Source organism: Haemorhous mexicanus, chromosome 2, assembly GCF_027477595.1.
Source record: "Haemorhous mexicanus isolate bHaeMex1 chromosome 2, bHaeMex1.pri, whole genome shotgun sequence".
Lineage (NCBI taxonomy): Eukaryota > Metazoa > Chordata > Aves > Passeriformes > Fringillidae > Haemorhous > Haemorhous mexicanus.
Genome location: NC_082342.1, coordinates 121,622,414 through 121,646,568, shown reverse-complemented (window position 1 = coordinate 121,646,568; position 24,155 = coordinate 121,622,414). Strand labels below are relative to the sequence as shown.

The window sequence follows — 24,155 nt, the reverse complement described above, 5'->3', positions numbered from 1 at the left end:
TCTCTGTGGGAGAGAACCCTCACAGGAAAGGGGATGAGGGGGCGAGGCTGTGGCTGCGTGTCCCGCCCGCCCCCTCGGTCCTGCCGGGAGCGGCGTCCCGAGCCGGGCTGAGCTGAGCCCGCTCCGAGGGTGGAGCCGGGGCGGGCCGGGCTCTGCTCCCTGCAACAGGGACGGGAACGGCCTCAGGCTGGGCCAGGGCAGGCTCAGCTTGGCCAGCAGCAGGAATTTGCCCATGGAAAGGGTGCTCCGGCCTTGGCAGGGGCTGCCCAGGGAGCTCTGCAGTGCCCATCCCTGCAGGTGTCCCCTGGAGGTGGCACTGAGTGCTCTGGGCTGGGGACAGGGTGGCCATGGGGCACAGCTGGCACTCCCTGGTGCCCAAATCTCGGTGATTCCGTGATTCTGGGACTTCCAACACCTGCAGCTATTTTGCCTTCATTCCTTTGCTTCCTGAACCTGTAGCCCAGGGTGAAGCCCTGCATGAAATAGGAATGAAATAAAATATCCCTGGACCATCCTAGCCTGAGCTTTGTGCTCAAGGTTTTGTTTGATGCACCTGATGTTGTGGTTTTATTCTTTTTTTCCTGTTTTTCCTGTCAAACCCTTTCATACTGGAGGAGGTGCTTAATTTTTAAACAGATTTGAATTGAACAGAATGGACTTAAAGATTAGGCAGTGATAACAAATGAATTTGAGTCTCATCATCTCAGCATAACTGTTGTCTTTACCATGGATGACAGCATGTGCAGATCTTGCATAAATTACATTTCTAAGGTAAAGAATGAGAGAACTGCCTTGAACTTGAATAAATATCTGTCTCCAGGGGGGAAGAGAAGTCTCAATGTTTTAGAAACAACACAAAACTTCAAAAAAAAAGGCAGGTGGAGGTCCTTGGAAGGTAGGTGCACACAGACTTTTGATAGATGAAAAATCAGTTTAGGTGTGTGGTCACTGAATTTCAGCACTGAAATACATAATTTAGCTTCATTTTATAAAGTTACAGAGCTGGCAAGAGCTGATAACTCTTGAAAACTGGAAATAAGTGACATTTTTAGGAACCCACATGGACTAGCCATGTTTTTAATTTGTTTTGTTGGCCAAGTGTCAGGAAGGTGCAGAGAGAGAAAGTGGAATGAGGCCCTAAGGCTGTATCCCAGATTTTGGAGGTGTGAAAGGTGCCCTCAGCATTTGGATGATTTAAGAAAAACAAAGTTCAATTAAAAAGGAGGAAAATATTGCATTGTTCCATGGTTTAGCCAGTTTTCCAGAGCATTTGGTGGTTCTGGTGTCCAAGGGATTGCAGGAATTTTGTCACTCAGATGTGTGAGGTGATGTGGTCACCCTGAAATGTCACTGTCTCAATCACCTGAGAAGGATTCCAAGGTAATTTTGAAAGGCTGCACTTGGTCAGGGGGTGAATTTTAAGAAAATTCCCTTGGTTTGGTGTGGAATGTGCCCAGAAAATTCCATCTTGTGCAGCAGAGCTGTGGAATCTGGTGCTGCTGAAGGGATCCTCACCCAGTGTTTGCAAATACTCTGAATTGTGCTGTGTTTGGTTGGTTCTACTCTGTGAACACTCTGCCTTTCCCAGCAGATGTAACACTCCTAAAATACCTTTTCTCTCCAGCCCAGTGGGATTTTCCCCCTTCTTTGGGCCCCTAATAATCCTGGATTGCCCTATTTGAGGAGGGTTGATCCAATCAAAGGTGAGACAAGGCAGCCACTGCTAACTGTTTCTATTCTGTCCCTCCCAGATCATGATTTGTACTGGGAGTGCTGCTTGAACATTCCTCTTCTTCCTCCTTTTCAGTTTTTTTAATGTTTTTCATTGAGGTGTTGATAATCCCAGTTGAAAAATCAGAAGTTTTAGATGGTTTGTGATCAGTCTCTTAAAACCAGACCTTCCTGTCAATTCTGCTAAATGACAGCTTATTCTCAGAAGAAATAAAAGTTCTTCATGACCAGTTTCTTAATACCAGCCCCAAAATCTTCCAGAGTAAAAAAAAAAGAAATTTATTTGAGCACTCCCTCTCAAGTTTTCTAAAGCACAGATCAGGAATTCCTTTAAATTCTGTATTTTTTTATTAAAGTACAGGAAATTACCACTGACAAAACCTTTTTTCCTGATCTTCAAGTTGGCAAATTACCTTGGAAAAATTTGGATTTTCTGAACTGTCTTACATTGGATCTGCAGCTTTTGGTAGCTTCACTGTTGGCTGTGTGCTTGAGGAATTGTAATTCTTGGATTTTATTTTTTAAACGAGTACACAGGGCACAGTTTATTTAAGAAAATGTATCAGGAGCTAATTTCCAATTAGGATTTAGTGGTTTTCCATCCTCTTTGTGTGATATTCCATTTTTAAGGGCTGTTTTCTGTCAGTAGAGGACACTCAGAGTTTTTTGATGGAATTTGTGCTGTCAGATCCAAGCAGGTGAAACATTTCCCTGGCTCCTGTCATCCCCAGGGATGTGCCAAACTCCCCTGGGAATTTCACAATTCTGGCACAGGCACAGCAAGGTTAAAAAATGAAATCATTTCATTTCTGCCTTGTTGGAAGGCTGGTTCCTGAGGATTTCAGACTTTCTGTGCTGACCACCAAGAGAACACTGCATTTGACCTCAAGCTGTGAAGAAAACTCCCAAAATTAAATAATAGAAGTAAAATTATAACTGTGTAGTTTGAATAGAAGTGTGTAACATCACACAGTAGAAAACTTAGAATTTCAAGTTTTAAAAAATCATTATATGTATAAAACAAAAGTTTTAAAACAGAAACTAATTCTTACCTTCTTCTTCATAAGTAATATTGTGTAATTAAATAAAAAATCCACAGTACAAACCACAAGTATTAAGTTAAAAGTAAAAATAATTTAAGTATCATTTCTTAAATAAACAATTTATCCTTAAAACCCTTCTAAAAATACAACTCCATTTTTAATTTACAAAAACAAAATACTGTAAAACAGTTAGTGAAACTGTAATACAAATACAAAATACTAAACAGAAATTGCCATCTCACACATTTAATCCCAACCTTAACAAAAAAACCCCAAATGCAGTTTCCATTTCCCTTCTCTGTGGGCACCTCTCAGCTGGGCAGGGAGGAGCACAGAGAGTTCCTGCAAAGAATTTCATTCCTCACAAAATCCTTGGGCTTTAGGGCTGGGAGAAATTTTTGATGGAGACAACTTTCCCTTACATTCCTTGAAAATGTTTCTGAGAGTTTGAGGTGCTGGAGTCTCCATCTCTGGGAGTGTTCCAGAGGTGTTTGGATGTGGCACTTGGGGCATTTTGGGTGTTTAAAAATCACATTTTTAACCCATTTCCATATTTTAGACCATCTTTTGTCCAATTTCCATGATGGTTCTGCTGGGAAAGTCACTTCCACTTTTAATGGTTCTGTGATAATTACCTTAATCTGCTAATTTTTGCAAATTAATGAACATAACAGCAAGTTTTCCATAATTAACAACAACTTATATCCATGGAGAAACTGAAAGCAGGCAGTTCTATCATGGGAACAGCTTTTCTGTGGGAAAACTTCACTGGAAAACTGAATTATCCAAGAAATTCATCTTGCTGGAAGTGCACTCCAAGTTGGAATTGAGCCTGTGTCCTCACATAACCCCCAGACCTGGCTGGAAACAATTATCTCTGCAATTATTTACTTAAAAAAATAAATATATTCTTGAAGATAAAGGCCAGCAAGGTGAGTTGTGCAGCCCAGGAGAAGCAGAATCCTGGGAATTGCAGCTCCCAGGTTGTGCTTTTCCTGCAGCTTGGGCTGCTTTCAGTGCAGCAAGGCAGTAAAGCAGTCAGAGGAGCTTTGCTTTTGGCCATTTGAATTGCCTTGGAGGCCACTGAACTCATCAGCAGGTGGATTTGGGGTTTTTCAAGTATTTAAAGAATTCCTTCTGCTTTGCAGGGTTTAGCAGATTTCTCAGGAGCATTTATAAAACTTTCTTTAGAAATAATCTCCATTTTCTGGTAATCTCTTCCTGCCTCAGCCACATGCCTTGTAATCCTTTTACTTCACGTTTTTTAAGCCTCTTAGATCACATTAAAAAGAAAACACTTAAAAAAGTAGATTTAGAAAAAAAAAAAAGTGGTTTTACATTTATGGATTTTTGTGACCACAGCTTTGGTTTTGGCAAAATATTTCCTAATGGGAAAGTAAAAGTTATTTATTGGCACCTGCATATAGTTTGAAGGTTTTCATTCTTTCTCTGCCAAGAAAAAATTTATATCTCTTTTTGTGACAGTGTTTATAGTTTTTAATGCTTCTGGTTTCCAAATAAAGCTCAGGGTTAAGAGTGTGGTTTAAAATCACATCTCAATAATCTGGATTTGCTTTGAACACTGAAACCATTACAAGAAAATGAAAAACCTTGCATTATGAAAAGTTTTTCAATAGGTCTTCTGGAAGTGGAGGTATTTAGTTAAGTGGAGGTATTTTGAGCAGCTTCAGCTTTATATCACACTTGGGCCTTCTGTAGGTCTCCAAAAGAATTATTTCTGGGTCAAAATTCCACTTTTTGAAGTCCTCAAAGGGGGCTGATCAGTCAGTTTGCTTCAAGCAAACAATACAAATACTTTTATAGGCAGAAAAAAAGGGAAATACATACTGTTTAAATATTTCTTTAAATATTCAAATAACTCTTGCTGTAAAAGAGGGTTGTTGGGTGCCTTAAAAACACCTAAAGCTAGAAAAGCAGTGTTGTAAAATTGTCATGAGTAGCCTCAGTGTTGGAGATCTTAACAAAAATGACTTCCCTGGGATCCAGTGCTCCAATCCTGAGCTCAGAGTCTGGAAGGAAGATCCCACACGAGGTCTGAGCTGTGCCAGGATTAACAATTTCATTTGCTTGGAGAACCAAAGGGAAATTTAGGAAAATGTTGGTGAAATCCCTGCTGAGGCCTTGTGCAGGCTGACCCAGAGCAGGGACTGGACAGAGTTACAGAATAAAGTAGGGATTTATTAAAATAATAAAGACTAAATAATTATTCAGTGATTATTTCATAATAAAATGTGATAATTTATTGAAATAAAATGCAATAACTATTTTATAAATATTTATGAAAAGGCCTCCATGGACCCACCTTGGGGCAGCACCAGAGCCCAGCCAGGGCTGCCCCCAAGATGCCCCAAAATGGCCCCAAAATGCACGGCCGGGCACGGGGTCTCTCCCTGGGATCAGCTCTGCTCCATTTGCACCTTGCAGTTCATTGTCCCAGCTCAGCTTTAGCCCAGGCACTCCCACCCTGCTTGTTTTTCTCTCTCCAGCCCACGGGGTTTGTGCTCCTGGGCTGAGATTTGGCTCATTTGTCCTTGGTGCCCAGCTGGAGCAGGAATTGTTTTGTCTCCCTGCTCTGTGCACAGAGCTCTCCATCCCATAATATGAACCCAGACCCACAGACTAAAGCAGCACAGAGTGTGAAAAATAGAAAAGATTAAACCTGAGGCACCTCTGGGAGCACCAAATCTCCATCCCAGTGCTGTGGAGAGCTTTTCCTCATGTCCCTGGGTTCTGCCTCTTGCAGGAGCAAGTGGAGCTTTGTTCCCAGGATTCTTGTCCTTCATTAAAGAAAAATCTGGAAATGAGTGCTGTGGTTTAGAGGTGAGACTGGCTTGAAACTCAGCCCAACATCAGCTTTAAAGAATGATTTATGTCAGCAGTCACTGAACTGTCCCATGCAGAGCAGGCTGAAATCATCAAGTCTTTTTAGCAGCAAAGGTTTAATTGTGTGACAGTTATTGCTGAAGTAGTTCATTCAGTAGTTTATTCAAGTTTTAACAAGCAGTGTTTATAAATTTAGAAATAAGTTGATTATTAATAAGTAGCATTACTTGGTGTCATAACTGAAGGTCAGGAGAACTGAGGATGAGGGAAATAATTAAAAAACAATGATGGAAATTCACATATTGATGTTAAGCAGAAATTCCAGTGAAGTCTGGGGGTTGTTCTTGTTGCAAACAGAAGATCCTGGGATGGGTTGGGTTGGAGGGGACCCCAAGGATGATCCAGCTCCAGCTCTGCCCTGGGCAGGAACCCTGACCTGGCTGGGTTTGGGTTAGTTCTGGGCTTTATTCCTGGTTTAAGCACTTTCCTCAGTGGCCATTTGGGGTAGTTTTCATTGGGGTTTCATCTCTTGTTCTGACCAGGTGCTCTTTTTTTCCTCTTAAAATATGAGAATGTGCTGGGAATGACTGAAGTAGGGGCTGTGTTCAGTGAGCCTGAAGCTGGGACTGAGCTCTAAAATACAATTTTTAAAATTTTGTGGGTGTGATGCGTAATTAAACTATGCAAGTCATTGTCCTAAAATGTTTGGGAATGCTGATATTAAAAATGAGGTGCTTGGTGGGTGGTGGCTGCCAGGCACAGGGATTTAGGATGTGCCAATGTCCTAAATGGAGTCTGTGAGGTGCTGCCAGCTTTGGGTGGTAGCAGAATCATCCAGCAGTACCTGCTTTAGACCTTTGCTCTCTTCCTGCCAGCATTTTTCACTGCCAGAGATAACCAGAATTAATTTCATTAAACATGGCAGTCACTGATTGATCACTGACAAAAGCAGAGCTGTCAATGCTCAGTGAATTTCATTCATTGAAATGGAACTTCCCTCTTCCCTGGGCAGATTTTCAGAGGCTCACAAGTGAGGAGCTGGATTTGATTTTGCTTTTTGAGGTTTTTTTTGGACTTACTTTGGTGCTGGCAAACAACTCTTGGGTTTTTGAGCTCTCAGGGGTTGGATTTGAGTTCCTTTGTGTTGCTGAAGTGCAAAAGGCAGCAGGAAAATTGAGAGAGCACCTCTGGTACAGCAGTGCTGTGGGAGTTCAGAGCTTTTTGGTAAATTGATTTATTGATTGTGTCTGTATCACACAGCTTGACAAAAATAATCATCAAAAACCCCATCAATGGAAGTTTTTGAGTTTTAGATGAACCCAAAATCACTTTATTTTCTTGCATGGAGTGAAAACCATTCTGGAAACTTCCTGAAGGTTTGGTCCTGATTTCAAAACAAGTGGCTGTTTGTGTGGAGGCCTCTTAAAATTCAGGCTGTTTTCCAAGAAGAGCTGGCTGAAAGGCAGGAGAATTGTTCCTTTTTTTTCCTGAAAGTGGGAAGCTGAGCTGGTGAAGTGCCACAAGAGCCAAGCTGTACTGTTATAATAAATGGGTTTTTTTTCCTGTTTGTATTTTTTCCCCTATTCATAATCCATATAGTTAAACAAAACACTTCTGTGGGTTTGTAGTTAAAATATCCTCCTCCTTTCTGATAACCCAGCAAGTGAGATAATATTATTAAATTCTTTAAGAACAGAACCCATCTCTGATTATTTTAGTATAGAATTGTTGATAGTCCCTGAAAGCTACAGTAGGAATATGTCCCTTACTGTGGAAAAAGAAAATAAGAACTAAAATATCCATTACTTTGGAAATAGAAAATAAGAACTAAAATGTCCATAGCTGTGGGAAAAAGTGATGAAATAAGAATTAGAATGTCCATTGCTGTGGGAAAAGGTGATGAAGTAAGAACTGAAATGTCCATTTCTTGCAGGTTGTGATGTTAAATAATAAGAGAGAGTTTCTGGTGGTAACCAGAACTCGTGGAGGGGGAATCAGTGGGAGTTGCTGGGCTGTCTGCCCATCCCTGGGGTGTCTGTCCATCCCCGGGGTGTCTGTCCATCCCCGGGGTGTCTGTCCATCCCTGGGGTGTCTGTCCATCCCCGGGGTGTCTGTCCATCCCCGGGGTGTCTGTCCATCCCCGGGGTGTCTGTCCATCCCCGGGGTGTCTGTCCATCCCCGGGGTGTCTGTCCATCCCCGGGGTGTCTGTCCATCCCTGGGGTGTCTGTCCATCCCCGGGCTGTCTGTCCATCCCCGGGCTGTCTGTCCATCCCCGGGGTGTCCCTGGGGTGTCTGTCCATCCCCGGGGTGTCTGTCTGTCCATCCCCGGGGTGTCTGTCCATCCCCGGGGTGTCTGTCCATCCCCGGGGTGTCTGCCCATCCCCGGGGTGTCTGCCCATCCCCGAGGTGTCTGTCCATCCCCGGGGTGTCTGTCCATCCCTGGGGTGTCTGTCCATCCCCGGGGTGTCTGTCCATCCCCGGGGTGTCTGTCCATCCCCGGGGTGTCTGTCCATCCCCGGGGTGTCTGTCCATCCCTGGGGTGTCTGTCCAGCCCCGGGGTGTCTGTCCATCCCCGGGGTGTCTGCCCAGCCCCGGGGTGTCTGTCTGTCCATCCCCGGGGTGTCTGTCCATCCCCGGGGTGTCTGTCCATCCCCGGGGTGTCTGCCCAGCCCTGGGGTGTCCCTGGGGTGTCTGCCCAGCCCTGGGGTGTCTGTCCATCCCCTGGGGTGTCTGTCCATCCCCTGGGGTGTCTGTCCATCCCCTGGGGTGTCTGTCCATCCCCGGGGTGTCTGTCCATTCCCGGGGTGTCTGTCCATCCCCGAGGTGTCTGTCCATCCCCGGGGTGTCTGTCCATCCCCGGGGTGTCTGTCCAGCCCCGGGGTGTCTGTCCATCCCCGGGGTGTCTGCCCAGCCCTGGGGTGTCTGTCTGTCCATCCCCGGGGTGTCTGTCCATCCCCGGGGTGTCTGTCCATCCCCGGGGTGTCTGCCCAGCCCTGGGGTGTCCCTGGGGTGTCTGCCCAGCCCTGGGGTGTCTGTCCATCCCCTGGGGTGTCTGTCCATCCCCTGGGGTGTCTGTCCATCCCCGGGGTGTCTGTCCATTCCCGGGGTGTCTGTCCATCCCCGAGGTGTCTGTCCATCCCCGGGGTGTCTGTCCATCCCCCGGGGTGTCTGCCCAGCCCTGGGGTGTCTGTCCAGCCCTGGGGTGTCTGTCCATCCCCGGGGTGTCTGTCCATCCCCGGGGTGTCTGTCCATCCCCCGGGGTGTCTGCCCAGCCCTGGGGTGTCTGTCCAGCCCTGGGGTGTCTGTCCATCCCCGGGGTGTCCCCGGGGTGTCTGCCCAGCCCTGGGGTGTCCCCGGGGTGTCTGTCCATCCCCGGGGTGTCTGTCCATCCCCGGGGTGTCTGCCCATCCCTGGGGTGTCTGCCCATCCCTGGGGTGTCCCTGGGGTGTCTGCCCATCCCTGGGGTGTCTGCCCAGCTCTGAGGTGTCTGTCCAGCCCAGGGATGTCTGTCCAGCCCAGGGGTGTCTGTCCAGCCCTGGGGTGTCTGGCCATTCCTTTGCAGGATCCATCGGCCCTTGGGCCAGGTGCCATCCAGCTGGGAGCCAGCATTGCCTGGCTCATGGAAACTCTGATGCAAGGTTGAATTTTCCTGGGGCTCCAGGATGAAGCAGCTGCAGGGGCAGGCAGTGGAAAGTATGAACAGCTCGTGCCTGGGGTTGTGCAATGCAGAGAAATCAGCTCAGGGCAGGTGAGATCAGCAGGGCCTCTCCAAACCCCAAACCAGCCCACCCCATCAAGCTTCCCTCATCAGTGGGGTGTTCTCCCCTTGGGGAAGGCTTAGGATCTGTGGAAGGTACAAACAAACCCATTTTTGGGCATTTTTCAGGGATCTATCCCAACTCAAAAGCTCCTCAGCTCGCCCAGAGCAGCTGAAGTGCAGGAATTCTTCACAGGAGGAGGTGTCAGGAGAGGTTGTTCCTTAATCTGTGCCTTTGTTCCTCAGCTGCCAGAGTGCAATTCTGTCCTTCCCCACTGCTCTGCAGGGATGTTTCATCTCCCCTGCTGGGAAAAAGGCACATCCAGACACTTCTCTAGCAGAAGTTGGAAAGAGATGCAGAACTGTGTTGGCTTTCAGCAAGTGGGAGTTCCTAACCCAAAATCCACTGCCTGGAATATTCAGGAATTTAAAGTATTTTCAGGAATTATTTTTTAATGCTGACATTTTTGCTCCATTAATCAAAACAGGTGGGTTCTTGCCATATGAATAAATAGAGAAATAAAATGCATCCTCAGAGCTCTGTTGTTATAAACCTTTAGAGCTTTAAATGCCAGTGTGCTGCTGATGTGTCACTAATTAATGTCTAAGATAATTACAGTGTGTCAGGCATTAACCTCATCAAAAATGCAGGTGATTTGGGATAAATTCCAGACTCTTCTGTGGCTCCTTTTAGTATCTTTTATTATTTTTTATGATTTTATCAGGGGCTTGGATGGGCTAGTGGAAGGGGTTTGGAATTAGATGATCTTTAAAGTCTCTTCCAACCAAGCCATTCCATGATCTTTAGTAGTGCTTTTGAAATCCTTTTGAAATTTCCAGGTACACTTGATTTGTTCTTTGAAATGCAGAAACTTCTTGTAACTTCTGAAGTTTCTTCAGAAACTTCTTGCTTTGAGTTTTTTCCTACCCTCCCAGAACATTCTTAGAAAATATTTTTGAAGTTTCTCTTCCATTCTTCCTCAGTGACTGCAGTGGAAAATGTCATTCTTTAAAGATCACAGAAATACCAGCCTGCTCTGACCAGCTCCTGTTGTTTTCCAAAGCCTCCTGTGTTAAAGTTGAGTTTTTTCTTTCCTTTTGTTTTCCCCTTAGTCACAGAGGATGTGTCAGAGGATGAACACGTAACTTCTGCTTTGCCTGGGATGATATCTTTAATATTTGAGTTGAACAAATCCTGCTGTCATGTTAGAAGGAACTAGAAATTAAAAGAACCCCAAACACCTGCTCTTTTCATCCTTATCTCTGCTCTCCCTCAAGTCATAGTTTTGGCATAATGCAGCTGCATTTTTCATGATAATAAATTGTTAGGTACAGAAGTCTTTTTCATCCTACTCCAATGGGATTATGGTCATGTCTTCACTCAGTGGGACAGTTCTTGTACCTGTCACAGCTGAAAAAACACCATCAAAATTTAGAAAAATACTTCAGGAACAACTGCCTTACCTCTTAGAGTTTTAATTTTTTTTTTTTAACTTTTCAGAAATTACTGTTAAACAGGAAAAGAAAAAAAAAATCCTAAACCTCTGACCCCACAGATGATACAGTCCTGAAGGTGTGTGGGAAGCACAAAATGGCTGCCAAATATTTGCTAATCAGAGGGAGTTAATGAACCTGTATGAAATAATGAGCAGCTGAATAATTGTTAGGCACTGCTGGGAGTGCCTTCCATGGTTCACAGGGGGGGTCTGGAAATGCTGAGAATGAGGTTTTTATTGAATGGAGTCAGAATGGGTTGGGATGGAGGAGATCAAAGATGGTCTCATTGCCAGCCCTGCCATGGCAGGGACACCTTCTACTGTCCCCAGTGTCCAGGGGCAGCCACAGCTGCTCTGGGAATTCCAGCCCAGCCCCTGCCAGGGAACAGTTCCCAGTTCCCAAAATGCCATCCTCCCTTCCCTCCAGCTGGAGGCCATCCCCTGTGTGCTGTCCCTCCAGCCCTTGTGGGACAGTGGGCTTGGGTTAAATGAAGATGATTTTAGTGGCTGTCTCTGCTAGGTCGCTCTGGGGGTGTCAGTGCAGGGAGTAAATAAAGAGTGAAATCCAGCCCCGTGGTGCTTTGGGATTCAGGGGGATGAGGAGGAGCTGGGACCTGGCTTGCTGCTATTTAGGGACCACTTTGGGCTGGGAAACCAATGCTGACAGTGGGGGCTGGTTTTGAGAGGTGTTTATCACTGTTTCTCACTGTTCATCAGCTCCTGGAGTTATCTGTAGTAGATCCATCCTTTCCAGTGCCTTGGTGAGTAATGATGCTTTGAAGGTAAAAATCTAAAAACTCCTGAAGAAATAAATTTTAAAAATCCTTGGTTGTAGAGGAGCAGATGGAATGACAGGAGTGAGGTGTTGATCACTCAGTGATTGTAAATTGGAAAGCAGAGTTACTTAAACCCTCCTTGTGTGTCACCCTGTCCTGGACTAAGCCTGGTTTAAACTGCCCCAGTTCAGTGTTTGGTGCTGATGGTTTAATCATCATTATAGCAGAGCAGTTCCCCCATCATTTCATCCTTCAAAACTGCCCCAGGATAAACTCTCAGCCCAAGGGAAAGGATCCTGTGAGACCTGGGGGAGAGGGGAACAAAATCCAGCTGCAACATGACAGACCATGAGGATTTGGGGAAAAGAGCTGCATCCATAAATCTAAACACAAACAGTCACCCTGAGCAAAGAAATGCTGAAAGATTTTGATCTGTCATCCCAGTGAGGTCAGCCTGAAAGTGAAGAATCTTTATTTAAAATAGATTGGATGTGGGACACCAAATTCACTAATGAGCAGAGAGCTCTGACTGTATTTATTTCATGTATTTGCAAATTATTGTTTAATCTCTCTCCCCCCAGTTATTTGAGTCTCCCTTTGTTGCTGCCTGTCCTGATTAGAGCTTTGCCTTGCAAATGCTGATTTGAAGACTGTCTAATTTGGCATTTCAGCCCTTGCTGTAACGTTGAGGTTGCAGAAGGTGGAACTGGAAATGCTGTTTAAGCTCTTTCCTTGCTCTGCTGGGCAGGTTGGAAATGTCAGCTGTGATTTTCTGAGTTGGCTTTAGGCACTGTCAAGGTGGAGGCTGTTGGATCAGATCACTTTGAGAAGTGATTGGTTTGTGGTGCTAAAAAATATGAAATAGAGTTTGTGAAACTCTGCCTGCTAAAAGGGGCTCTCAATCATGGCCGGGCTGTTCTTGGGGAGAACACTTGGGTACATTCATGTGCTTTCCTCCTACTCTAGATCCTGTAATAAAACACTCCAAGCTTTTTAGAGTACTTCAATCAGAACCTAGATCATCTGGAAAAAACGATAAGGCTCAGCTGCTGACAGGGGCACAGTGCTGCTGGCAGTGTTTGCTGAAGGGCTGAGCACACAGCAGAAGTTTTTCCTTTGGAGCATTGTTGTTGCAGGAGCTTAATGAGGTTCCTCAGAAATACCTTGGAGAGTGGCACCAGCTGCAAACACACCAGGAATAGCTCAGGGCAGAGCCCTCCTGGGAGCTCTGGGCCCTTTCTGCCTCCACGGGGAAAGGACTGGGGGGATTTTCCAAAGCAGGGCTTGGGGGCTGAAAAAAGCAGTAAACAAATTCTGGAACAGTCTGGGGGCCCAGCCCTGGAGGAGCTGGAGCTGCTGCAGAGAGCCCAGAGGAGGCTCCAGGATGGGCAGAGGGCTGGAGCAGCTCTGCTGGGAGGAAAGGCTGGCACAGCTGGCATTGCTCACCTGCACAGGAGAAGCTTTGGGCTGAGCTCAGGGTGGCCTTGCAGGGCCTGGAGGAGCCCCAGGAAAGCTGGAGAGAGACAATTCCCAGGGGATGCAGGGACAGCACCCAGGGAATGGCTTCCAACTGAAAAATTACAGGTTGAGGTGGGATATTGGGAAAAAATCCTTCTCTGGCAGGGTGGGCAGGGGCTGGGATGGAATTCCCAGAGCAGCTGGGGCTGCCCCTGGATCCCTGGCAGTGCCCAAGGCCAGGCTGGACACTGGGGCTGGAGCACCTGGGACAGTGGGAGGTGTCCCTGCCATGGCAGGGGTGGCACTGGGTGGGCTCTGAGGTCCCTCCCAACCCAAACCAGTCTGGGATTCTTTGATAGCTTATGAATTCCTCCAAGTGTGTTATCACCCTCACATTTATTATTTGACCTTCACTTGGAACTTTTTACAACACTGGAAACCTGTTCTGGTCTTAGAATGAATCACAGAATCATGGAATAGTTTGGGATGGAAGGGACATCAAAGATCACCTTTTCCCACCCCTGCCATGGCAGGGACACCTCCCACTGTGCCAGGCTGCTCCAGCCCCAGTGTCCAGCCTGGCCTTGGGCAGTGCCAGGGGTCCAGGGGCAGCCCCAGCTGCTCTGGGCAGTGAGAGCAGAAGTTGTTTCCTGTGGAACTGCACAGAGGCAGCAGCCCAGCTATAAACAGTGTGGAAAATGTCCCAGGGAGCTTTGCTATCCCCACAACTGATCTGCATGGGAATCAGAGCTCCCTTACATTTCTTATGGAAAATAAGGAGAGATGAGGAGCCTGGGGACTGCTTTGAAGATTTATTGAAGCAGCACCCTCCAGACTCAGCTGGATCAGAGGCTGAGCAGGACTTTGAGCAGGTCTGAGTTGGTCTCGCTGCTGTGTCTTGGGTTTAAGTGACACCTGAGGGATTTTAGGAACCAGTCAGCCATAGAGTCTCAGGGAACTTGTAATTATTTCACAGTCCCTCTAGGTAAAACAACTCTTTGTAGTGTTGTGACTTCCAAGAAAAGAACAGAATTTAACAGGTGATATAAGGGTTCAGGGAGGCTCTTTCTGAATTTCCTTTAAATAAAAGTTAAATAACAGAAAAAGGCACCTGGTTTTTAGGCTTCTAAGGCTGGAGTTCTAAGAAATGAAGATATGCAGGGAATAGGGTGAAGGATATGTATGAGTTTTGTTCTGATATGTAGGGGAAAAACAATTGAATCAGAGTTGAGAGAATGAAGTTATTAAAACTGCTGTTTGTCCTTAGAGAGGCACAAAGATTCCCAGTTAGAAGCCAGCCCAGGAGAACATCCTGCTTTCCATACCTTGCAGACTTTGAGAAATGTTTTCCAGGAAAGCTGAGTACAGCCATGAATCACTTCTGGAATACCCAGTGGAAGGAATTAGTCAAAGAAATGCTGCAGTGGCCACCCTTTGCCTATCAGGAAGTGGGGCAGCTTTCCATGATTCTGTGCAGATCATGGGACACCCATTTTCAAAAGCTCTCCTGAAAAGAGCAAGTGAAAAATTGCTGCTCATTGACTTTCTAAAAATGCTTATTTTGAAACAAATATAACATTTAGTCCCAGCCAGAAGGGCTTTTCTCTGAATTTCCCTTTTCTCCCTGGATTTTCCTGCTGTCATAATCAAGGGAGTTGGGGAGGAACTGGCAACGAATGGTGTCCTCACAGGCAGCAAATTGGCCAAATATTTCTTTTCTGGTTGATGATGAATCAATTATTTCATGTTATCAGTGTCATTATCTCCAGTCTCTGCTTTGCCCCTGCAAATGCCTGGCAGTGTGGGAACCTCCATGGTTTTAACATGATCTGTGTTCATTATTCTGCTGTTTCAGGGCTAAAAAACCCCAGAAATGCCACAGAAAATGTGAGGAGGGTGAGGGATTGCAGCTTTCAGCATTCTTGGAGTGAATCCTGGGGGAATTTTTGGGAGTGGGCTGTGGATCCAAGTGTCTGGGGCAGCTCCTGGGCTTTGGAAAGAGCTGCTTTGGAAGGAGCTGCTTTGGAAGGAGCTGCTTCTGTCCTGTCAGAGATGTGAGGCTGAACATTGAATGCCTGACAAATCCCATTTTCTGCAGCTCCCACGTCTTTGCCAAGAGCTGCCTCTGCCAAAGGTGATGCATCCAGGATTTTTAGGGAGCTGCAGAGGAAGTTGGGTCTTGTTTGGGTTTTTTGGTTTGTTGTGTGTTGGGTTTGGTGGTGGTGGTTTCTTTTCCTGTGGGAACAGCTCATGCATGGAGATATTCTGGATTAAACCAGCCAGGCCAGGGGGAATAAGTTGAATTTTTGTTATAAATAAATGAAAGCTGCTGCCTTTGTTTTGTGTTCAGCTGTTCTGAACTGCCCTGCTCAGCTCCTGGGCTGCTCTGGGAGGAGGGCAAAGTAAAGGAATGATGCTTAAACACCTTGAATTTCCTGGGAAAGTGGACGATGCCTCACTTCCACTTAAATCCACCTGAAGACATTTTAAAAGTTCAGCCATTCAGGATCCCACAGAGCCAAGCCTGGCCCTCTCACTGCACCCCTCCATCCATTGGAATGTTTATTTCTCCACAGTTTGTGTCTGCTTTGCAATGCCTCAGAGAGCCATTGAATTCTTCCTGTCACTTTTGGCCTTTGAGTCTTAAAGCCCCAAGCCTGCATCCTCTGCCAAATACACTTTTCATTTCTCCCTTGTCCTTTAACCCTTTTTCCTTTTTCCTGGTGGAGATTTTCGGAGAGGCTCCCGACATTCCAATATTTGGCTGCTCTCTGATGATTTGGGGAAACGTCTCCCCAGATGACTTGGAGAGAGCCCTTGAAGGGACATTTTCTTTCCCTTTCAGTGGATTAGGGATAAATGAGCATCATCCTTCCTCAGCTCACATTCCTTTCTTCCAAAATACCAATTTTTGAACAAAGCAGAGAGGTTTCTGGATTTTCCTTAGAGGGTTTTGTTCTTCCCTCCGCAGGTTTGATTGGAAATCCTGGATGGCACAGGTGTTGGAATGTTTTACCAAATGGAATGATTTTATTTTTAGATGAATAGAAAAATAATTGCTATGAAATACTGTCTGAAAATGTTTATTTCCTTTTGAGTACCCAAAATGAGGGCAAAATCATCATTAATTTACTCTGGATCATTTGAGTGTGTTCCCAGCAGGAGTGGAAACGTGTTGGAAAAAGCCTTTACATTTTGGAATATATTTCCCACATTCAGAAGTTTTCTAAATGAGGCTGGTGGTTACTCAGCTACTCTGTAGTGGAATTTCCAAGTGCCCACGTTTGTGTTCCCACTCAGTGAACAGGAATTCAGTGTTTAGTGCTTGGAAATGGAAGTGTAAATCATAGATTTTTCCAAGGATGGAAGAAGCACACTGCAGGTATTTGTTTTTCAGATGGGTGGCTGGAAAACTGTGGCCCATGGAATCTGTAAATGGCCCTTGTGTGACAGAGCACAACTCTGGGTATTTTATTTGAACCTATTTGGATCTCCTAATGCAAAAATGACACCAGCTCATACATTTGAAGCTATTCAAATGTATCCTGTAAGTCTTCAGGAAAAACAGCTCCTTCTTGGCACTGCAGTTGGAATTTGCATTAAAAAATCATCAGGGGTTTATTTGAATCTTTTTTTTAATCCTTCAGTGGAGTCATTGTGGAGTGGCTGCAGTTTGTGTGGGAATTGAGGAATTGTCTTCCCAGGAGCCTCCCTGGCACCCAGAGGTGCTGCCCAGCCCCACTTCCATGGGGCTCCCTCAGCCCTGCAGCTTTGCAGAGCAGTGTCTGTGATTGCAGGAGGAATTCTGCCCAGGGAATGGGCACGGCCCCGAGGCTGCCACAGCTCCAGGAGCCTTTGGCCAGCACTGCCAGGGATGCCAGGGTGGGCCAGGAACTGGATCAATGATCCTGTGGGTCCCTTCCACTCAGGATAGTTCAGCAATCTTCTTTATTCTCCCTTTGAAATAACAGCAGTAGGTGCAGGAAGCCTTCTGGAAGATTTTATTTCTTCTATCTCAAGAACAGTTGTTGAATTGAGATCCAGAAAATGAGGAAGTGAAATGGGAGCAGGCCTGGGTTAGCAATTCACAGCCCTGGAATAGTATTCTGGATTGAACCAGGAATTCTCACCTGGAAAAGGTGAGAATTTACAGTGAAGGAGGAAGAAATAAGATTGGAAATTTCAAGAGGTTTTTAAGCAGTTTGTGGTGACAAGACAAGAGGTGATGGCTTCAAAATGATGGTGGGAAAGTTTGGAAAAGAATTAGGAAAAAATCCTTCCCTGGCAGGGTGGGCAGGGGCTGGCATGGAATTCCCAGAGCAGCTGGGGCTGCCCCTGGATCCCTGGCAGTGCCCAAGGCCAGGCTGGACACTGGGGCTGGAGCAGCCTGGGACAGGGGCAGGTGTCCCTGCCATGGCAGGGCTGGCACTGGGTGGGCTTTGGGGTCCCTTGTGACCCAGCCCAGTCTGGGATTAAATGGTAAACAAAATTGTCTCACAGGTTTTGGAGATACCCTGAGGAAAAGCTGCCTATTCCAAAGCATTCCCCCAGCTTTGTTTGCTGCCCAGTGACCAGACTTGTTCCTTCAACAGATGTCATCAGGGAGCAGTGACAGCTCTGGGAGGGCTTGGATCAGCTGGAGCCCAGCTGGGAGGGGAGCAGCCCATGGAATCACACCTTTGGGTTATCCTGGCTCTAAGGCCACAGGAAATTCCCAAACCCATCTGAACATCTGAGGAGCAGCCTCAGAGCAGGGACCACCGAGACACTCCTGGCTAAAGGTGGCATTTGGCTGTTCTGGGGGGGGTGAATACAGGGTTCAGGGCAGTGCTGCCTGTTTCCTTTCCAGGAGCCTTGAGGAATGAGCAGCACTGCTGGAGAAGCTCCAACCTGCAGAATTTTAAGGCCTTCCAGTGGGAAAGTACAGGTGAAACTCAGAAGGGAAAACTCCCCTGGCCCAGCCTGAGGCCATTCCCTCTCCTCCTGTCCCTGTTCCTAGGAGCAGAGCCCGACCCCCCAGCTGTGACAGCTCCTGAGGGAGGATGGGGGTGAAAGGGACAGGAGCAAAGCTCAGGGAATCCCAGAGCCCCCAAATCCCCAGGGCTGACCCTGCCCTCCCAGCCCAGGGAGTGCCAGCTGTGCCCCATGGCCACCTTGTGCCCAGCCCAGAGCACTCAGTGCCACCTCCAGGGGACACCTGCAGGGATGGGCACTGCAGAGCTCCCTGGGCAGCCCCTGCCAAGGCCTGAGCACCCTTTCCATGGGCAAATTCCTGCTGCTGGCCAAGCTGAGCCTGCCCTGGCCCAGCCTGAGGCCGTTCCCTCTGCTCCTGTCCCTGTGCCCTGGCAGCAGAGCCCGACCCCCCCGGCTGTCCCCTCCTGGCAGGGACTTGTGCAGAGCCACAAGGGCCCCCTGAGCCTCCTCTGCTCCAGGCTCAGCCCCTGCCCAGCTCCCTCAGGAATTCTCCAGCCCCTTCCCAGCTCCCTCAGGAATTCTCCAGCCCCCTCCCAGCTCCCTTCCCTGCCCTGGACACGCTCCAGCTCCTTTGACTTTCAGAACAGATTTGGAAGCAAAGCCTTGGTAGCTCAAAGAAAAAGTAATTGGCCTTCTTTAATTGCTTTACCTGAACCTTTAATAGGCAGTGATTGACTCTTGATTGAGATGTTGAGTAGGGAATACAGACAGGCTGACACAGATTCATTCCTTTTGCTTTTTTTTCCTCTGTACTGACCTTTTATCTTTACGTCCTTCATTATCTGGAGTGTACAAAGTGAGGTAAAAATATCTTGACTTCTTTGGTCTTCTCAGAAGAGTTTCAGTGGAGATGGATTCATATTGAACTAAAATTTCCACCTGCCTTTGGTGCTGCTTTGATGATTGTTCTGGATTGCAAGGCAGGATGTATTCTATTACCATCTGTATGGCAGTTGTCTAGGTGTTAAGTGGGCAATTTCCCCTTATCTCTCTCCCTGCGAGATCACAATCACTCCTCCCTCAGCAGGGGGCATCCCGTGATAAGAGGCTATTGAATGTCACTGCATGGCTGATAAGAACTGTAACATCCCATTGTGAGATGCTCCGCCCAGAGGGAGGAGCCGAGCATTGCTATCCAGATATAATCAGGAGATTCTGACACACCAGCACAGCTTCTCCACTGGATTCACCAGAGGAACAGCAGCTGCTTCTTCTTCCACGGATCTGCGGAGGAAGAATCACCCTTTTTCTACAGGACCCCCTGCTCCAACAGAACCACACCTGACACCTCAGGAGGACTGCAGCCACTTTTCCAACTGGACTGCTGCCAGCACCCTGACCAACAGGGTGTCAGGTTGAGTTCTGACTCTGTCATTTTAGTGTACTGCATTGTTTTTATTTTATCATTTTATGGTTTTTCCCCCCTTCCCTATTAAAGAACTGTTATTTCCTGCTCCCGTATTTTTTTTGCCTGAGAGCCCCTTAATTTAAAATTCATAGCAATTTGGAGGGGTGGGGAGGGTTTGCATTCTCCATTTCAGGGGAAGCTCCTGCCTTCTTTAGCAGGCACCTGTCTTATCCAAACCAAGACAGATTTTTGGCGCCCAACGTGGGGCTCGAGGGCAAATAAACAAAAAGGGAATAACAGTTCTTGAGTAATCTAATTTTTGTGTGGCTATACAAACCTCATCAAGTGACACCATGTGGTCCAGTTTACCCTGGTTTGGGTGGCACGTGATCATGGCTGTATTTCTCCCATTTGTAGGCCCTTATCTTAACATGGGTCCTATAACCAAGGCTACTGTGGCTATTATCCGGTTTGTTTTATGGGTGAATAAGGTGAGGAATTCATGGATTTTTAACTTCCTCTGGAAGGCAGGCACATGGATTCACAGCTATCACACCTTAACTATGTGTTTTTGGGGTTACTTTAATAATGGCACCTGCTGTAAGGAAATTACACCAGGGGAAATTTTCTCCCAACCCTTTAATCACCTCTTTGGGTCCACCCCACCAGTTTTTGAAGGGTTCAGATCCAATCTAAACATTAATGATATCATACAGTGGCTGGTGTTGCTGATAGGCCTGTTCTATTTAGCATTTAGAGAGAGAGAGAGACTAACCTGGATAACTACCCTGACACCTGCATCAGAACCTAACACGCCACCAGAGTCCAGGGATGCTGTTGCCCCAGAGCCTACTCCTACCCCACAGCCCGTGCCAGATGTGAACTACCCAGATTGGGTGGGGGGTCTGGTGAAGGAGATGCGTGAGATAGGCCAGACCCTGAAGGAGTACACTTCCCCAGCTGGTGCAGAGCCCTCCCCCTGCTTTGAAGAGAGAGAATCTAATAGTGCAGCAGCAGAACCCACAGATGTTACAACTGTCCAGGTTCCAGCTGAACTGCAGAGGCAGTCACAGCCAGCAGCAGTTGCCCCTGTAGAAACAAGGAGATCTAAAACAAAAGCAGAGCACCCAGATAGGGGAGGGCCCTCACAACCCACAGGGGAGCCAGAGGTTGCAATCATCACCGAGTCCCTGACTTACGAAAGTCTCCGTAATCTACACAAAGACATTGTACGACGGGGACGTGAGGCTTATACAACCTGGCTACTTCGGGTCTGGGACCTTATGGGTACAGGTGTGCAACTGGATGGTGGTGAGGCAAGGAATCTGGGACCCTTAACTCAGGACTCCGGTATCAATCAGATTTTTGTAAGGGAGCCAGGGTCCCTTTCCCTCTGGGAGCGGCTTTTAACAAGTGTCAGAGAGAGATTTGTCCACAGGGAAAGAATGCAGGAGCAGCACCACAGAATGCGCTGGAAGACTCTTGAGGAAGGGATCCAACAGCTGAGGGAAGTGGCAGTATTGGAGGTACTCTTTGGGAGAGATGGACAGCATGATAATGACCCCGACCAGGTCAGGTGCACAGGGCAGATGCTGTGGAATCTGGCAAATCTGGGGCCATCTCAATACACCACTTTCATTGCAACGATCAATGCTGATACCAACCGAGAGACAGTGGGTTCTGTGGCAAACAAACTTAGAAATTATGAAAGTATGATCAATGGCCCCATGCAAGCTCATGTCTCTGCCGTGGTCCAAGAACTCAGAGAGGAGATGAGGGAGATGAGGGAGGCGGTGAGAAGGAACAATTCCCATATTGCACCAGTGCGAGTCACAGGCCCCAGAGTTAGAGCCCAACATTTTCCACCTAGAGAGAGAGGGTACACCCCACGGGCTGACTTGTGGTTCTTTCTGAGGGACCATGGGGAAGACATGGGAAAGTGGGATGGAAAACCCACTTCAGTCCTGGCAGCAAGGGTGCGTCAACTCAAGGAGGGAAACACTAACCGAGAGAACTCCAGTAAAGTGAAGGTAGCCTCAACCTCCCATGACCGAGCTGCTGAGTATGATCCGTCAGATCCCCTTGAGGGTAGCTCTACCATGTATGCCCAGGGAAGAAATAATAACCAGGGTTAGGGGGGCCCTGCCTCTAGCCAGGGAGAGGCACGGGAAAATCGGATTTTCTGGACGGTGTGGATCCGATGGCCTGGCACATCAGAACCACAAAGGTACGATGCTTTAGTGGATACTGGTGCACAGTGTACCCTGATACCATCGGGACATGTGGGGGCCGAACCTGTTTCCATTGCCGGGGTGACGGGGGGATCACAGCAATTGACCCTTTTGGAAGCTGAGATGAGCCTGACTGGGAAAGACTGGAAGAAACATCCTATTGTGACTGGCCCAGAGGCCCCATGTATTCTAGGCATAGACTTCCTCCGGAATGGCTATTACAAAGACCCAAAAGGACTCAGATGGGCTTTTGGCATAGCTGCTGTAGAGGCAGAGAACATTAAGCAGTTGAACACCTTGCCCGGACTGTCAGAAAACCCATCCGCAGTAGGACTCTTGAATGTGGAAGAGCAACGAGTGCCAATCGCCACCTCGACGGTGCACCGCCGGCAGTATCGGACGAATCGAGACGCCGTGATCCCCATCCACAAAATGATCCGTGAGCTGGAGAGCCAAGGGGTGGTCAGCAAGACTCACTCACCCTTTAACAGTCCCATCTGGCCTGTGCGCAAGTCTAACAAAGAATGGAGATTGACTGTGGACTATCGTGGCTTGAATGAAGTGACTCCACCACTGAGCGCTGCTGTGCCAGACATGCTGGAACTCCAGTACGAGCTGGAGTCCAAGGCAGCAAAGTGGTATGCCACCATTGACATTGCTAACGCGTTTTTCTCCATTCCTCTGGCAGCAGAGTGCAGGCCTCAGTTTGCTTTCACCTGGAGGGGCGTGCAGTACACCTGGAACCGACTGCCCCAGGGGTGGAAGCACAGCCCCACCATCTGCCATGGACTGATCCAGACTGCACTGGAAAAGGGTGAGGCCCCAGAACATCTGCAATACATCGATGACATCATTGTGTGGGGGAACACGGCAGTGGAAGTATTTGAGAAAGGAAAGAAAATCATCCAGATTCTGCTAGAAGCCGGTTGCGCCATCAAGAAGAACAAAGTCAAGGGACCTGCTCGAGAGATCCAGTTCCTGGGAGTAAAGTGGCAAGATGGACGGCGTCAGATTCCCATTGAGGTCATCAACAAGATCACCGCGATGTCTCCACCAACTAGCAAGAAGGAAACACAAGCTTTCCTGGGTGCCATAGGCTTTTGGAGGATGCACATTCCCGAGTACAGTCAGATCGTGAGCCCTCTTTACCTGGTCACCCGCAAGAAGAACGAGTTCCACTGGGGCCCTGAGCAGCAACAAGCTTTTGCCCAGATTAAGCAAGAAATTGCTCATGCTGTTGCCCTTGGCCCAGTCAGGATGGGACCAGAGGTAAAGAACGTACTCTACTCTGCAGCCGGGAACCATGGTTTGTCCTGGAGCCTTTGGCAGAAGGTGCCTGGGGAGACTCGAGGCCGACCACTGGGATTCTGGAGTCGAAGCTTCAGAGGGTCCGAAGCCAATTACACTCCCACAGAAAAGGAAATCTTGGCTGCCTACGAAGGAGTTCAAGCTGCCTCAGAGGTGATTGGCACGGAAGCACAACTCCTCCTGGCACCCCGACTACCGGTGCTGGGGTGGATGTTCAAAGGAAAGGCTCCCACCACCCACCATGCCACTGATGCTACATGGAGTAAATGGATTGCCCTCATCACACAGCGCACCCGTATTGGAAACCTGAATCGCCCTGGGATTTTAGAGATAATTACAAACTGGCCGGAAGGTGAAGATTTTGGTCTTTCTGATGAAGAGGAACAAGAGCAAGTAACACGTGCCGAAGAAGCTCCACCATACAACCAACTCCCAGCAGAGGAAACACGCTACGCTCTTTTCACTGACGGTTCCTGTCGCATCGTAGGGTTGAACCGGAAGTGGAAAGCAGCCGTATGGAGTCCCACACGACAGGTTGCTCAGGCTATCGAAGGAGAAGGTGGATCAAGTCAACTTGCTGAACTCAAAGCTGTTCAGCTAGCCCTGGACATTGCTGAGAGAGAGAAATGGCCAAGGCTCTATCTTTATACTGATTCGTGGATGGTAGCCAATGCTCTGTGGGGCTGGCTGGAAAGGTGGAAAAAGGCCAACTGGCAGCGTAAGGGAAAACCAATCTGGGCTGCTGAGGAATGGAAAGAAATTGCCGCTCGGTTGGAGAACCTACCTGTGAAAGTCCGCCACGTAGATGCCCACATCCCCAAGAGCCGGGCTAATGAGGAACATCGAAACAACGAACAGGTAGATCAGGCAGCAAAAATAGAGGTGTCGAAGATAGACTTAGATTGGCAACATAAGGGGGAGTTGTTCCTAGCTCGATGGGCCCACGATGCCTCAGGTCATCAAGGTAGAGATGCCACCTATAGGTGGGCACGAGACCGAGGAGTAGATTTAACCAAAGACAGTATTTCTCAGGTTATCCATGACTGTGAAACGTGTGCTGCCATCAAGCACGCCAAGAGAGTGAAGCCCCTGTGGTATGGTGGGCGGTGGTCCAAGTACAAGTATGGGGAAGCCTGGCAGATCGACTACATCACACTGCCCCAGACACGCCAAGGCAAGCGCTACGTG

At 47.6% G+C, this 24,155-nt stretch overlaps 1 protein-coding gene across 1 annotated transcript in view; it reads left to right on the top strand.

Moving 5' to 3' along the window:
- The window catches only part of RCAN1 (regulator of calcineurin 1), a 47,638-nt gene that overhangs the window by 306 nt on the left and 23,177 nt on the right, over positions 1-24,155 (top strand). The window lies entirely within an intron of this gene.